Source organism: Gouania willdenowi, chromosome 7 (genome assembly GCF_900634775.1).
Source record: "Gouania willdenowi chromosome 7, fGouWil2.1, whole genome shotgun sequence".
Taxonomy (NCBI): domain Eukaryota; kingdom Metazoa; phylum Chordata; class Actinopteri; order Blenniiformes; family Gobiesocidae; genus Gouania; species Gouania willdenowi.
This window is the reverse complement of record NC_041050.1, coordinates 34,149,864-34,164,758: the sequence shown is the minus strand read 5'-3', so window position 1 is coordinate 34,164,758 and position 14,895 is coordinate 34,149,864. Positions and strand designations below refer to the sequence as shown.

The following is a 14,895-nucleotide window of genomic DNA, read 5'->3' as shown; positions in this document are numbered from 1 at the left end:
CATCATTTTCATTGCTGCATATATAAATGAATCCATTTGGGGGTGTAACGTTGTCATTGTTAGAACGTCAGTATTCTTTTGTTTTGGAGACCATGTTGAATTTTCCTTGCAGAGCAACAGGAGCTCAGTGGTAAAGATATCAGCTTCTTTTAAATAAAAAAAAAATAATAGGATACAGACACTCCCATGTTCCTGCACACTGCTTACTCTCTCATCTTTGAACATATTCTCTAGGTATTACATAAACCCCAAACATTTAGACTGGAAATACTAAAAAATAATACCAGTAAATTGCACACCACATTTTTTTTTATACACATTAACTCACCTGTTCAGATACGATAAAAACTCTGGCTTCCTCCAAAAACCCACAATTTTTTTATTTGTCTTATAATTTTAGCAATAATTATTAAAAGGAGTAAATCAACATTCAGAATGGTTGACATTGGCTGTGTTATAAATGTCACAATAACGTACTACTCATACTATGTCTGAGGTCAAAATGAGTATGTAGTGCGTTCACATTAGATAGTATGGAAGGATTGAGTACACGAGAAATACAAGGATGTATATCAGGACATTTTTAAGTATGCAAGGTGGGCACACTAGTCATACTCAACTGTCCCATGATGCATTGTGAGTGAAACGTTCATTCTGGGACGGGCTTCAAGCTAAAAATCAAACATTCCTTTTTCAAAATAAAAGCGTCTCTTCTTGTCTTCTATTAGTTTTTTAATTATTTTGTAAATAGGACTCTTGTTTTGAAGTTAACAGGAAGTTTAGTCAGTAGTACGATGGAGGGTTTTATGGATCAAATGACCACATGTTGATATTCAACTTTGTCACTTTTTTGTTAAAAATATTTTCAGAACTTTCAAAAGTTGGCAAATCAACAGACATATTTAGCCTCAGTGTGATTCAGGTTTTTGTCGTTGTAGATTTGAAATGCATCTTGGGAAATTTGGAAGTATACTTCAGTGGGAACGGTCACCATCCTGGTTGTCCTAATCTTACTGATAATATACAGTAGATAGTATATACTCATTGAGTGTACAGTACGTTAGTGTGCCATTTTGAACACAGCCTAGATCAGTGGTTCCCAAACAGGGGTACGTGCACCCCTAGGGATACATGAGCACATTGCAGGAGGTATTTGGAAAGATTTAACAATTCATTTACAAATAATCTTGAAATGTTCCTTTTTAGACAATTTTTGAACAAATTCACCAGAAGCGAACCATGCTACTGCTCAATAAAATGCTATATTTTCTTGTAATTTATTGGAAAAATGATTATTTTATGCTGTAGAGGCCATTTTATTACACTTCAAACAATACAAGACAATAATCAGCTACATTTTACAAAGGAGACAGTGTTTACTTACTATTTCAGTAATCACGTAAAGGTTGCATGGTATTTAAAAATAAATAAATGTCACTTTAAAGTACACTCATTGGTTTGAATTTGTAGATTAAGCCTTAGGGAACCAATGTTGGAGACAGTCTGTTTCACAAATAAAAAAGCATATGAATTTATGGCGAGTGTACTAATTCTATGAAGAGGGGGTACACATGATTTGACAAAAATGCAAAGGGGGTACATGAGACTGAAAAGATTGGGAACCACTGGCCTGCATTAACCTGTTTTTTGAAAGTCAATGTGTCCATTAAGCTATATTAGAGTTTTTCATCAGCAAGGTTATACAGCATTTTTTTAAAGAAGTAATTCACTGGAATGCATCCCATAATTTGGTATAAAAAAGAAAGCAGAAATGGATGGATATGATTGTATATAATGTGATGGACTTCAGGAACAACCTGAAGAACACAGAGTGAACCCAGACCTTTAATACATTTCCTCTTCCTGATGGAGTCAAATGACATTTTTTTTTTTTTTTTTAAATGATGATAGCTGAAAACTTTAGAGGTTCTTTTTGACACATTCACTTTGTCTTCCTTTAGTGATTGTTGTGCAGGAAGAGCAGGTTGGATTGACATTGTCTGAGGCTCACCCTATTGTGTGGGTGACAGGAATGGCACTTTGAGTGAGAACACTTTGGGTCAAGTCGGGTGCTTGTGGGGACCCCAGAGAGACTTTCACAGACAGTCATGTCTGTGATAAATGTATTCTTTGTGTGTGTCTGTTTGAAAATGATCAGTGCAGTTTTACGTAATTGGATATTAGGTATTTCCTTCCATTTGACAAATCCGAACAACTGTTGTAAAGACGGCTTTCACCTTGTTTTCACTGCGAGTCTAACTTCTGTGAAACTGTGACAGTTTAGCCTCATCTTTACAGTCAATGTGTCGGATGTGTTACATCACACAGACACACACACACACACAGCAGGTGCAACACTCCTGATGAAGCTAAGCTAACGTAATGTTTAACTGCACAGAGAATAAATATATCAGCTAACTTTAGATCTGACCTTTCAGTGCTGTTTTGATGACAAAACCATTAGGCTTGTGAAAAATATCAAGATATATTGAGATTTCTTTTTTTTTTTGCAATTACAATATTTCATATATTGATGTATTTTTATTTTATAGCTCATTTTCAATTTTTAAAAATACTCGCTTTAGGTGCTGCTGCTTTTGTTACTTCTCAGAATAGCAAGAAAATCACAATTTAATGGATTACTGAGTGCGTCCTAACTAGGGCTGGGCGATATGGTGCAAAATGTAGATATTTCTTCTCAAAATGACTAATATAAATCTCAATATTTTTAACTCAATAAAGTCTAACAAGAAACACTATTCTGGGTTAAATTTTCTAATGAAAAATGCCACACAGGCACATTTATTAACAACCAGCTACACAATATGTGCCAGCTTATAAGCTTTAGTCTTTTTCTCATCTAAGGGACAGCACTTGTGAGTGAGTTCTGTATTGTGGCTTGTTTAGGGCAAGGTCTCACTCAGAAATCCACTTAATTGTGCTTTTCTTGCTGTTCTGAGAAGTAGCGAAAGCAACAACTCCTAAAACGAGTATGCTATAGAATAAAATATATTGATATAGGCTACATTGTTATTTTCCAAATCTCGATATATTGCCCAGGTCTAGTCCTAACACAGACCTCCGCCTTAAAGAAGCCACACTACAGAACTCACTCACACGTGCTGTCCCTTAAAGGAGAAATAGCTAAAAGTGGCACATATTGTGCAGCTGGTTGTTAATAAATGTGCCTGTGTGGCATTTTTCAAATTTAACCCTGAATTGTTTTTCTGGTAAGACTTTATTATATTAAAATATCAAGATTAATATCATATTGCCATTTTGAGAACAAAAAATATTGAGATATAAGTTTTGGTCCATATTGCTCAGCCCTACTTACTTAACTCTCCTATATGAGAGTTTAGCATGTTCAGTTATGTAAGCTTGTTTATTAAACCTATTCTTGCTCATTCTTGGGTGTGATCATTGTCTCTTTTCAGTGATTTATCTGCTTTCATTAAGCATTTGTAGAGCCTAATGATAAGTTTGTTAGAAGAAATGACTCTAGAGTCATTAAGGTTTTACTTTGTCTGTCAACTCCAAAACGTCAAGTGAAGCTAATACTGAGGGTTCTCCGCCTAGGTGAAACACTGCTCTCCCTTTTTATATCCTCCCTATAATAAAAAAAAATGCTTTCCCTTCGTTAGGGAGCGCTGGTGATGGTCACAATTAAGCAATAAAATAAAACAATTTATTTTATTGCAATAACAAAACATGCATTGCTGTCTCAGAAAAAACACAAGTTTCAAGATTGTATGTTTTTCAGTTTCACTTCTGGTATTTAAAATTAAAAGTTCTAAAAAAACATATATTTCCTGCAAATTGCAGATTGCTGTGTCATTGAAAAAAATTATAATATTGAAAACAACAACTGGAAATTACTTATTTTTCAGTAATAAAATATGTGGCCCACTAGATATCAAACTGCTGGCCCCTGAACTAAAATGAGTTAAACACCCCTGGTTTAAAGGATGGATGGATGGATAGTTGTATATAAATAACTTTAAATCCCAAACCTAAATGTGGAGATCCCATAATAATAATCAGCCTTACACCAGACAACAAACCCAGTTCCTATCCATCGTCATTCTCAACACTAACATATGGGAATGAGCAAAAAGCCTCAGGCCATTCCTATTGGCTGCTGGCCTCACTGACATCAATTCACTTACTTGATGCCAGCCTCCCACACACTGGTGTTTCACACTTTGTTAGTAATCCCTCTGATGATCTTGAGTCTTAACCTTTACACACAGTAGTAAAAACCAGCTGCACAGGAGTAAGATTCACTCTGTACTCCCACTTTATTACACAAAATGTGGAAGGGTCCGTCCGTCCGTCCGAGTTAAAGGGAACAGCTTTTCTCCCAAACTATTTAAGATAGGATAACCAAATTTGATGTGTGGCTTCAGGGTACTAATACCTTGATGGAGTTCATAAAAAAGAAGTGCGCAATTATTTTTACCGGAGTTATTGCCCTTGTTTTGTTTTTTTACTCTGTTCGTGGTATCTTCAAAGGGGACAGCAGCTTTTCATAGAAATCCATTAAAATTGTTAGTAAATTCATATTCTGATGTGATAATATTTTCTCATGTATACATCTAAGTTAGATTTAGGACATTTAGGAAAAGGTTGTGAGTTATGATGAGAACCAATCTGGCGGAGGATGATGATGACTATGTCTTCTTGTTTTAGATGGTCTTATTTAAGAATGGGTATGGAAGGAATAATCTGTGCATTCACCATGTTTAGTTTCTAAAAATAATCATTAAAAACTGCTTAAGCATTGCTTGTGTGTCAATTGCAAGATTTTCATACTTCAACAATGAAGATTAATATTGAAATCTTAACAAAGCATTGATGTTTGTTTAGAGGATGAAGGGATTTGGGTAAATCTATCACTGATTCCCACCATCACTATGTTTCTCCCTGTCATTCATGCTTCTGTTATTACATTGTTTGGGCGTTTCAGTGAGTGTTTAGCCATGCGCTCTGACTGGGGCCGGACCCCCAGGCAGTGGGGCCACAGACAGATGGCAGCACCGTTGTAATACCAGGGGGGCAAAGTGAGTATAGCTAGCATAAAGCGGGTAAGGAGGTGCTTCATTCAAGGGCACGTTGTCATTTAGACCCAGTTGGAAAACAATTGCGGCAGGGGCGAGAATGTGAGGGTTATTATTGGTTCCAAGGAAGGAGATCGCAAAACATTATTTTGAGTATAGTCCGAATTTGGTTGCTGGATTACGTTAAAAGTACCAAACAGATTTTAACAAAATTTTAACAAAGATAGATTTTATACCATGGAAAATTGCATTACATTTTGGATCCAGATCAATATACTGATTCTGGATCAGTTTCAAAAATTTAAAAATAAATCTTATCTCTAATTAGTGATGAAATTTAAAAAATATATCTTGGTTCGTGATTGACCGATCTTTATGAAATTTGACCCATTTATGTCGGGTTGGTTCCTCAGTTACCCCAATTTTCATCTGAATTAGATATGGTTTGCACATTTAATTGATATTTTTCTGAAAAGTACATGAGGGCCCATACATTTGGACCTACTGTATCATTATTAATGGGGACAAAAAAATATTCCAAGCCTTTAAAACAGGGATGTTAAACTCATTTTAGTTAAGGGGCCAAATACGGACCAGTTTGTTCTCAAGTGGGCCACAGATTATAGGTTGGGAAATAGGAAAAAAATGTAACATCATTGCACTAGTTTTCAATATCAGTTCACAATTATTGTCATCAATTTTTGTGTAATTTAAAGGACTTTTAAAAATTTAAAAATGACTGTATTCATGTGATATAAACAAAGAAAAAATACAAGCCCCTAAAAATATTGTCAAGTTTAATTAAATTGGTGAATTTGAGATAACTACAACTGGATTATTTGGTAATTTACACAATACTTTGTTTTTATTTTTTCCTGCGGGCCAAATTGGATGCTCTAAAGGGCTGGATTTGGCCCCCAGGCCTTGAGTTTGACACATATGCTTTAAAGTGTGAATGATCATGGATCATGGCAGTTATCTGGATCCAGAGAGGATATTTGGTGCTTGGCAGAGGTTTGCGCTCTCTTACTTCTCTTGTTTGGCTTTTAGCTGAGGATTTTTAATAGCACAGGTGGGATGTGATCTATACCAGTGGTTATCCAACGTTTTCCAGTTATATGTGCCCCTGGGATTTTTATATTTCGTTTTGCCAAGTTCTGCCCTACCATTCAGAGCTTTTTAATTATATTATAATCTCCTTTTTAAAATCCAGTCATTAGACACTTTTAAATCATAATCCTGAATCAACATTGAAATTATAATTATTCAGGACGAGATGGTAAATATTACACTATAAACTATAGGATGAGTCAAATCCAGTAAAATTAATAAAAAGCACAGGTTGCTTTCTAACATAGTGGGATGCTTCAGAAGATGCAGTCTCCATACTGTTTGCTCATTTACTGTACGTAATAGAACTATGAAACTGTTTAAATAAGCTTGATAAATCTTTAACTTAAGTACACCAGTACACATTCCCTGAATTGCCTAATAAACAATACACTATTTGCCAATTTTTACAAATAAATGAAAAAGAAATGCATTTAACTTAAGTGCCGATGCTAAACAATGTTTAAGTCCAAGTTTCCTGATTACTTTTGCATGAATTGTCCAAGCAACAGGAGTTTGTGGCTATATTCTGATGCTCTTACCAGCTGTTCGTCCAAACACAGAGTTTTTTTTTTAATCAAAGTTCAGTCCCAATTGTGGGGAAATAACTATTTCCCCTGTAGGCTGCTAAACAAGCACTGATATGGCCCCCAGTTCACCCACAGTGACTGGTTAGTGTCATTTTACAGAATCAGGTGTGCACATTCAAAAGTGGGAGGGGCTTCCACCTGGCCCCTCCCCCTGGTTAGCAGGAGGGAGGGATGAAGCTAGCTCACAGGCAGTTTGGCAGAATGAGGCTGCTTCCAAATAGTCCCTCCTATCTCCTTTTCTATCCACTGTTCCTTAACCCCCGGAAGTGTTAAAGTTTCAGCCATGATAAGGAGCGTTTTAATTCTCTAAAAACTAAGAAAAGAAGGCTCAATGCTTCCTTTATAACCTCATTTAGCCTAAGAAACACTGATGCATCCTTTACCAAAGGCGACCAGAGCTGCGTTGGAATAGTCCCTCCCATCTCCTTTCCTAGCCACTTGTCCTTAATCCCCGGAAGTGTTTAAGCAGCGGCCATGATGAGGAGCATTCCAATCCTCTAAAAGCTAAGGAAAGGAAGCTCAATGCTTCCTTTATAACCTCCTTTAGCCGAGGAAACACTAATGCATCCGTTACCAAAGGAGAACAAGATATAAAGGGACCCTCTCATCCAAGCGTTCACGGAAATTTACAAAAACTCAAAAGGGACTTCGATTACGTAAATTACCAATGCAATAATATGCCTTGAACAACTTTAAATAATCTAAAACCCATATCTTATGCTATGCAAGCCATATTATCAGATTATAACTAAAAAAAAAGGCCATTTAGCCACATTTAATTTTATTCATCATATTTTGTTAATCTTAGTAATGCTTTGTGCGGTTGTACATGTGTAAGTCTACGATGTTATGTTGGCCTAAAACGTGTATAAATGAAACAATTTCATAAAATCATGCTTATTTTGGATTAATGTTGATTTCTGAGTGGATGGTGAGTGTGAGCAACCATTCTCAATGTGACGTTCTTTTAGTTTCACTTTTGTTTTTTCTTGGATTTACCTTCAAACCTTGTGATATTTGAGATTACATCAGTGTTAGAGGCACAGGGAAACGTGTTATAAATGCTTTTAGTAGTCCATTTTCAGAAATTTGTAGATTTGTTCCCACCACCTCTCTAACCTTCGCCGCCGCTGTCGGATTATTACGTCACCTAGTGGAAGTGCGTCTGATTGTCAAAACAAATGTGATGGCCTTTCCCTCACTTTTTAGGAAGTTTAGAACACCTTTCCGTCACCAAGTGAAGTCATCAGGAAAGGAGATAGGAGGGACTGTTCGGACGCACCCTGAATGAAGTTAATTACGTTCCAATTTGAGAAGCACTGGTACGATGATCATTAAAGTGGGAGGCGGTGCCGACCCATCCACTGAGCCTCCCAGAGCAAATCCTATCAAACAGCATTAAATTTCAATTTGATCATTTCAGGGTTCGTCCTCTGAGAACCTCCTGATGTAATGAGACGTTAATTGAAGAATTTCCCCCACTTGTCATCAGAATATCATTTTAGTCACATCATTCATCCTCATTAAAGTGTCATGCTTTAAGGCCGACAGAGTTGGTGTTAAACCAGTGATAGTTTAAATATGGTAAACCGGTAAATTGCACACTGTGTTGTAGCTTTAACCATAACAGCCCGGCAGACATGTCAAAAAAGATGTTCACTTCTGCAAGAAAGCATGAAAATGTGTACATGGGATTTTTTTAAGTATGCTGAATTCATTTTTAATGGGATCCACACTGGCAAACCAATGGTTCCCACTAAAAATGATGATATCCAAGATATCGGCCTCCATCCGTATTGCCAATTTGGATATTTTGTCATAACTCATATCTACATCAAAAGTTTGAGTTTAATCATTGCACATTTTGGCAAGTGCTGGAAAATGAACACATCAACAGATAAATGCTTATGCATGCACCAGGATCACAATGGATATAATCTAAGAAATAAATGAATAGATATATTAATTTGTGTTTTGATGTGGCTGTTAAGAAATTGCAATTTTAAGCCATTTAATGATAATCCTTATCCCCAAAAACCTACACTTTGCCACATGTTTCTATGTCTAACAGAACCTGAAAATTTGCAATAAGGATGGTGGCCATCTTTTTTATTTTGAGTGGTAACCATTGGTATTATTATAATTGAATTCCTTGACCCTGAAACCTACAATTCACCACTGATGTGTCTATGTCAAATAGAACCAAAGTATTTGAATTGGCAATACAGATGGCGGCCATCTTGGATTCCTTGATTTTGAGTGGGAACCATTGGTTTACTAGCGTGGATCTCATTAAAAATGGATTCAGCTTCATACTGAAACACCCCCCATGTACAAATGTTCATGCTTTCTTCCAAAAGTGAACATCTCACCCCCAATCTCCACTGGATGCTGCTCCGCTGCGTTACGTCACCGCCGCGCCACCCTTTAGTCTACAGTTATGTGTTAATTTCCACCGGGTCCGCTGCGGTGCGTGTCAGCTCCTTCCCAGTGCCCTCCGTCAGATATACGCAGGGCTTCTATTTCTGGCGGACGCCGGAGCACGACGCATCAATCAGCACAGAGCAAATGAAGCTAAACAGGAAGTTAAGCACGTACTCCGCAATAAAATATCCGGTTACTTTTCAAAATAAAACACTTCAGATTATATTTCAAGTCACTACATCACCAAAACTTCCCAATGTGTAAAAACAAAATCACATCCACTATATTGTTTCCTCTCATACTGTAACTCACTGTAAACTGCAGCAGCTTTGATTTAGTTCATGTTTTACTGGTGCAGTTTTATCTCTTCTCTGTTGGCTGTTGATAAAAAATGTAGCTATGACAAATCCAGAGAGTCCAACTTCCTTGTACTCCTTTGTTAGGAACACTGACCTGTTTATTGTTGTTTACAACACATACCTTTGCATGCGTTCTCGCGCGATTATATAAATATCGTGAGAACTCCCCTGTCTCGTGACGTCACAGTCGTCCAACCGGCGTGCACGTGGCGCACTCAAAACGCAACCGGTGGGGATTACCGGACGGCAGACAGCGGAGCAAAACCGGATCAGTGCCGTGGTGCAGCGCAGACGTATCCAGTGGAAACCCCGAGTTAGCCTAATATTGCTACATATCATATATCAATCATCAATCAATCAATCTTTTATTTTGTATAGCGCCAAATCATAACCAATGGTATCTCAAGACACTTTACAGTAGAGCAGTGTTAAGGACGGACTCTTCATTTTATGGATACACACATACGCATATATACGTGTATACACATACATATGTATCCCACACCCAACATGAATTCATCATGGCGGCATATAGTACTCTCTATGCAGCTAGAAGGCGATTACTTTAGGTTTGCATGTTCCTTCTGACAGTAACTGAGTTTTCTCCAGCAAGTTCTTCCACAATCAATACACATCTATATCAGGTCAGGAGTTTCTATTGACTGTAGGAGTGAGTGTGTGTGTGTGTGTGTGTGTGTGTGTGTGTGTGTGTGTGTGTGTGTGTGTGTGTGTGTGTGTGTGTGTGTGTGTGTGCCCCTATTCAGTTGCTCCTTTTGTCTTCATACTGGGTGTGTTCAAGGTTTTAACACAGATTTGTAGAATAATCTTTGTCTTTTGTAATAAAGTCTGATAACAAGAGAATAAATTAATAATATGATCTGTGACCTCTCGTGCTGAGTGTGATGAGTTGCTTTTTACACTGATAGTGACGAGTGTTACAAACACAATCCCCGTCTGTCAGTGATTAAAGAGAACCAAGATTAACTAAGACACATTATGTGATGTTTAATCAATTCTCCATTTATTCTTATTCTATTCTTAGATTTTCCACTTGTTTCTTTTTTTTTTTAATCACAGCTGTTGCCTGTCAACCATTGGTCCGACTGTGTCTGTTCCTCAGTCGTAATAACGTGTTGATCCCAGATTCTGTCGCCAGTTACAAATCAAGCAGGACTCCGTGTTCCTTTCCCTACGGCGTCATGTTTAATGTATTCTCTCTTTGTGTGTAACTTCACATTAACTGCAGCGCTCAAATAGAGCCATGGTATTACTCGATTATCACCCTATATCACCCCGATCCATGAATTCTGCTTTTTGTGTAGTTTTTACTGACTTCTGCTGGTTTTTAATGAGATTGCAAATTTTTAAACCCTCCTACCAGTGTTTGGGTCAATTATAATTGTAATAGCATATTTGATAATTAATTACAATTATGACATATTATAAATGTATTTCTAATTTTTCTTGAATATGTATTGCTGTTTTAATCGTAATTGAATTGTACTTGAGTTCAGATATTTGACTTTGTAATTGTAATTAGCATGGAAATTACATAAAAATTGTCAATTACACATGCATAGTTAACAATTATAAAACAAAAAAAAACACATGTTTCATATCAAGTTTTCCCACTACCTGTCAGTTATCTTGAGGATCATTTTACCATTTAAAAAATAATATTAATACCAATTAGAGCTGCACGATTAATCAATATAAAATAGAAACAAGAATTATTTATTGAAGGGGATTTTTTAAAAGTCAAAATCAGAAAATCCATTTTCCCGTTTAATCATGTGTAATCACAGCAAGAGTCTCTCTCCCTTTACAAACTGTTGAAAAACACATGTTTAATGTGATAGAACTGCTACAACCTCTTCTTTGTGTGAGGTTTTTTTTTTCTAATGCAAGGTTGAGCAGGTTGTGTTTTTATCAAACCCATAGGGGATTTAACATTATTTGTTAAAGCTTTGCTGCTGCACTTTATTCCTAAGACGGAAACTTTTTTACAATTTTCGTATAATTTTTTACAATTATACGAAAATACTTGCAATAATTAAACCCACTGTCAAGAAAATCGAAAACGTAATCAGAATTGCATGATAGATAATAGTTTTACTGGATTTTACAGCTGATTTTAGACATGGGTCAAAAACCGATGCATCATCATAAAAGATGCTAACAGAAAGCTAACACAAGAGGAAGGTTACATTCTATAGGGTTATTTATTTCATGCTCAGTCATTTTAGTAATTGCGAACATAATTGTAATCGACTTTCAGGGGGAAAGTGATAATTGTAATAGAACATGGATATTTGAAGACTTATTGCCTCCTTTCCTTAAAAGATAATTAGTATTTCCTCATTTGTGTACTCTTTATTGTGTAGGATGGGCTCATTATGGATATGTGATTGTGTTGACATGCTGTATAAGTGGGTGCGGTCTCTGGTGCCGCTCACTTTTACATTTCCTGCCCGGTTACATTTACATATTGCCTGTTGGATTCCACTCCTGAATCATTTCCCATCTGCATTAATGAGGAGTTGAGTTTAGAGAAGGCAGATTGTATGCGTCCACTGTGTCCAGCTCTACTGATTGTACTGCTTGTGTTTGGATCCAAACCCACCTGCCATGGGATGGGACCACAGTGTATATGTGTGTGTGAGGGTGGAGGAAACAGGAGGATGGGTACCGCCCCCACCCCTTATGACACATGGGTTTGTGGAAGTAGTAGCTGTATTAGCATTTCATTAAGCGCTGACACAGTGCATCCATCCTCAGACACGCATTTCAGAGCATCCTCATGAGAAATGTGCTCGCCTGTGTTTTTTTCATCTAACTCCTGTTCTCCATCCAGACTCCTGTCATTCTCTCTGAATAACCAACCCCTTCTATGAAAAATGAAGTGTTACTTGATATGCATTATAAATAGCTGCTCCGTGATTGGAGAAAGCCAGATTCTTCTTCCGTATAGCAACAGCGCCCCACCCCCCCCTCCCCTCCCACCCTCCTTCTCTGTGGAATCCCCCCATATTTTAACCCCTCCCTTCCTCCCGGCTCCTTCCCCTTGTTCAAAATACAGACACATCTCGTCCTCCATGTGGTTTCACCATCTACCCACAATGCACCGGGGTGCTGGCACTGGCTTAGACGTGGCATAAATGGAGGGAGGGGGTGTGTGGGGGCTTCCATCCACTATCTCTGCTGCCTGCTGAGCTACACAGACTCACTGACTCCTCCCCAACAACCGCTGCAGCAGCATCTGGATGTGGTCACCATGGCAACAGCCACGGGTCTGACCCCACCCCCTTTCCTTTCCCCTTCTCTTCTCTTCACACACACACACACACACACACACAGATGAACCCCCGCCCTCTCCCACTCTTAAGCACTCTCTCTTTTCTCTGCGTTTCCTTCAAGCTTGACCTGAATTCTGCTGCCACGGCGTGTCTGGGGTGGTCGACGTACTGGACATCTGACAGTAGTGATGATGATGATGATGATGATGATGATGATGATGTTGATGATGATGGAGGGAGATGGGCAAACATGGTCAACTGACCTGTACTTTTAGGGTCAAACAATTCCAAATGAGAAATTTACAGTATCGTGAAATTTTACTCAAGTACAAGTAAGTCCTACATAACATACTCAAGAACAAGTAAGAAGTAGCTCAATTAAATAGTACTCAAAGTAAAAGCTACTAGTTTTTCTCACAATAGCAATATACGATATACATGTAGATCTTGATTTTTTTTTTTATTTTTTTTGGTAATTCAAATAAAGTAAGAGCAGAAAAACAATTCAGGGTTAAATTTACACGGCACAGGCACATTTATTTAACAAGTTGCACAATATGTGCCACTTTTGGCTTTTTTCTTCTATAAGGGACAGCACGTGTGAGTGAGTTCTGTAGTGTGGCTTGTTTTGGGGAAGTTCTGGATTAGAACGCACTCAGAAATTCAGCCAAACGTCCTTTTCATGTTGTTCTGAGTAGTAGTGAAAGCAGCAACTCCTAAAATGAGTATTTTAATACAATATATATATATATATATATATATATATACAGTATGTATATAGATAAATCCTGCACAATTGGAACTTAGGCATCTGTTTAAAATAAAAGGTTTGTTAAATATCTTTTGCACAAAACAAAACACTTATCAGTGATGTATCTTCATTATCAAACCCAAAGTGTTCCATGTATAAACAATTAAACAACATTAAACAACTCAAAGTATTATTAATCCTTTTTTCTTGTGTGTGCCAAGTAGGCCTGGGCGTTAAAAATGATAATATGTATCGCTATAGATATGTGATCAAAATCAATAGAAAATATGTGCGATAGAATGTCCAATAAAGTCACTGAACTCCGCTTGAAAAAACACAGAACCGCAAGGCATTCTGGGGAATGTATTCAGAAGAACGGCTGCACATTTAGTTTAATTAAGCATTTATTTAAAGTTTATATTTGCACCTTGACCAGTTTGTTTATTTAATTGAGTTTTTTTCTGTTCCTTTTATAGTGGTGTTGACCTCTTTAAATGATAAATGTCAAATATTGTGTTAAAAAGTATATATATTTGGTTATTTTTCTTCTTGTCCTGAAAAAAAAACTAATCAATAATTATCGATATCGACTGATATGAAACACTCATATCGTGATACATTTTTCAGGTGTATCGCCCAGCCCTAGGGCCAAGCTTTATTCTTTGTAGATATCCGAAATTGTGGAAGTTTGTTTCATTTAGCCGATAAAATATATGTATATAATTGAAAGAAAAAAAAAATATATATATATATATATATATATATATATATTTTTTAAATAATTGTTTTTCTCGATTATGTTATTTTTGTAATCATTGAGCTTAGTAATGAAAATGGTAATCTGATTTTGATTAATTGGACAGTCTTGCTATCATCGGGTTTATTCTGCTTTTGACACATATTGGTACTTTTCCATTTTTCACCCTTTAATCTCCTAATCTGTTCCCACTTTAGCATTTTCTTAGAAAAAAAAAAAAGTCATCCTTGTTCTTCACTTTTCTTGCTTTTCCTTTTTTCCTCCTCTGTTTCTATTCGCCCCCCCACCCCCCCCCCCCCCCCCCCCCACCACTCTAGTCTCCACACCTTAATCATGTGCTTGATGGAAAATGCACGGACTGCAAAAACATGCATTAAAAAGTCAGCATTATTCTCCATCCTCAATCACTCTACTTCACTTCACACCTCCAAAGAATCTCAACCCCCTCCCACACACATTCCAAATCCTTGCCTCCTCTTCCTCTCTGGCTGATTATTCGTCAACAATTTATCAGCCTTCAGCAAACTTGTGTAGCTTCTTTTTTTTTT

General features: G+C 37.1%; 1 protein-coding gene across 4 annotated transcripts in view; it reads left to right on the top strand.

Annotated features, from left to right (window-relative positions):
• The window catches only part of phactr3a (phosphatase and actin regulator 3a), a 73,944-nt gene that overhangs the window by 22,182 nt on the left and 36,867 nt on the right, over window positions 1–14,895 (top strand). The window lies entirely within an intron of this gene.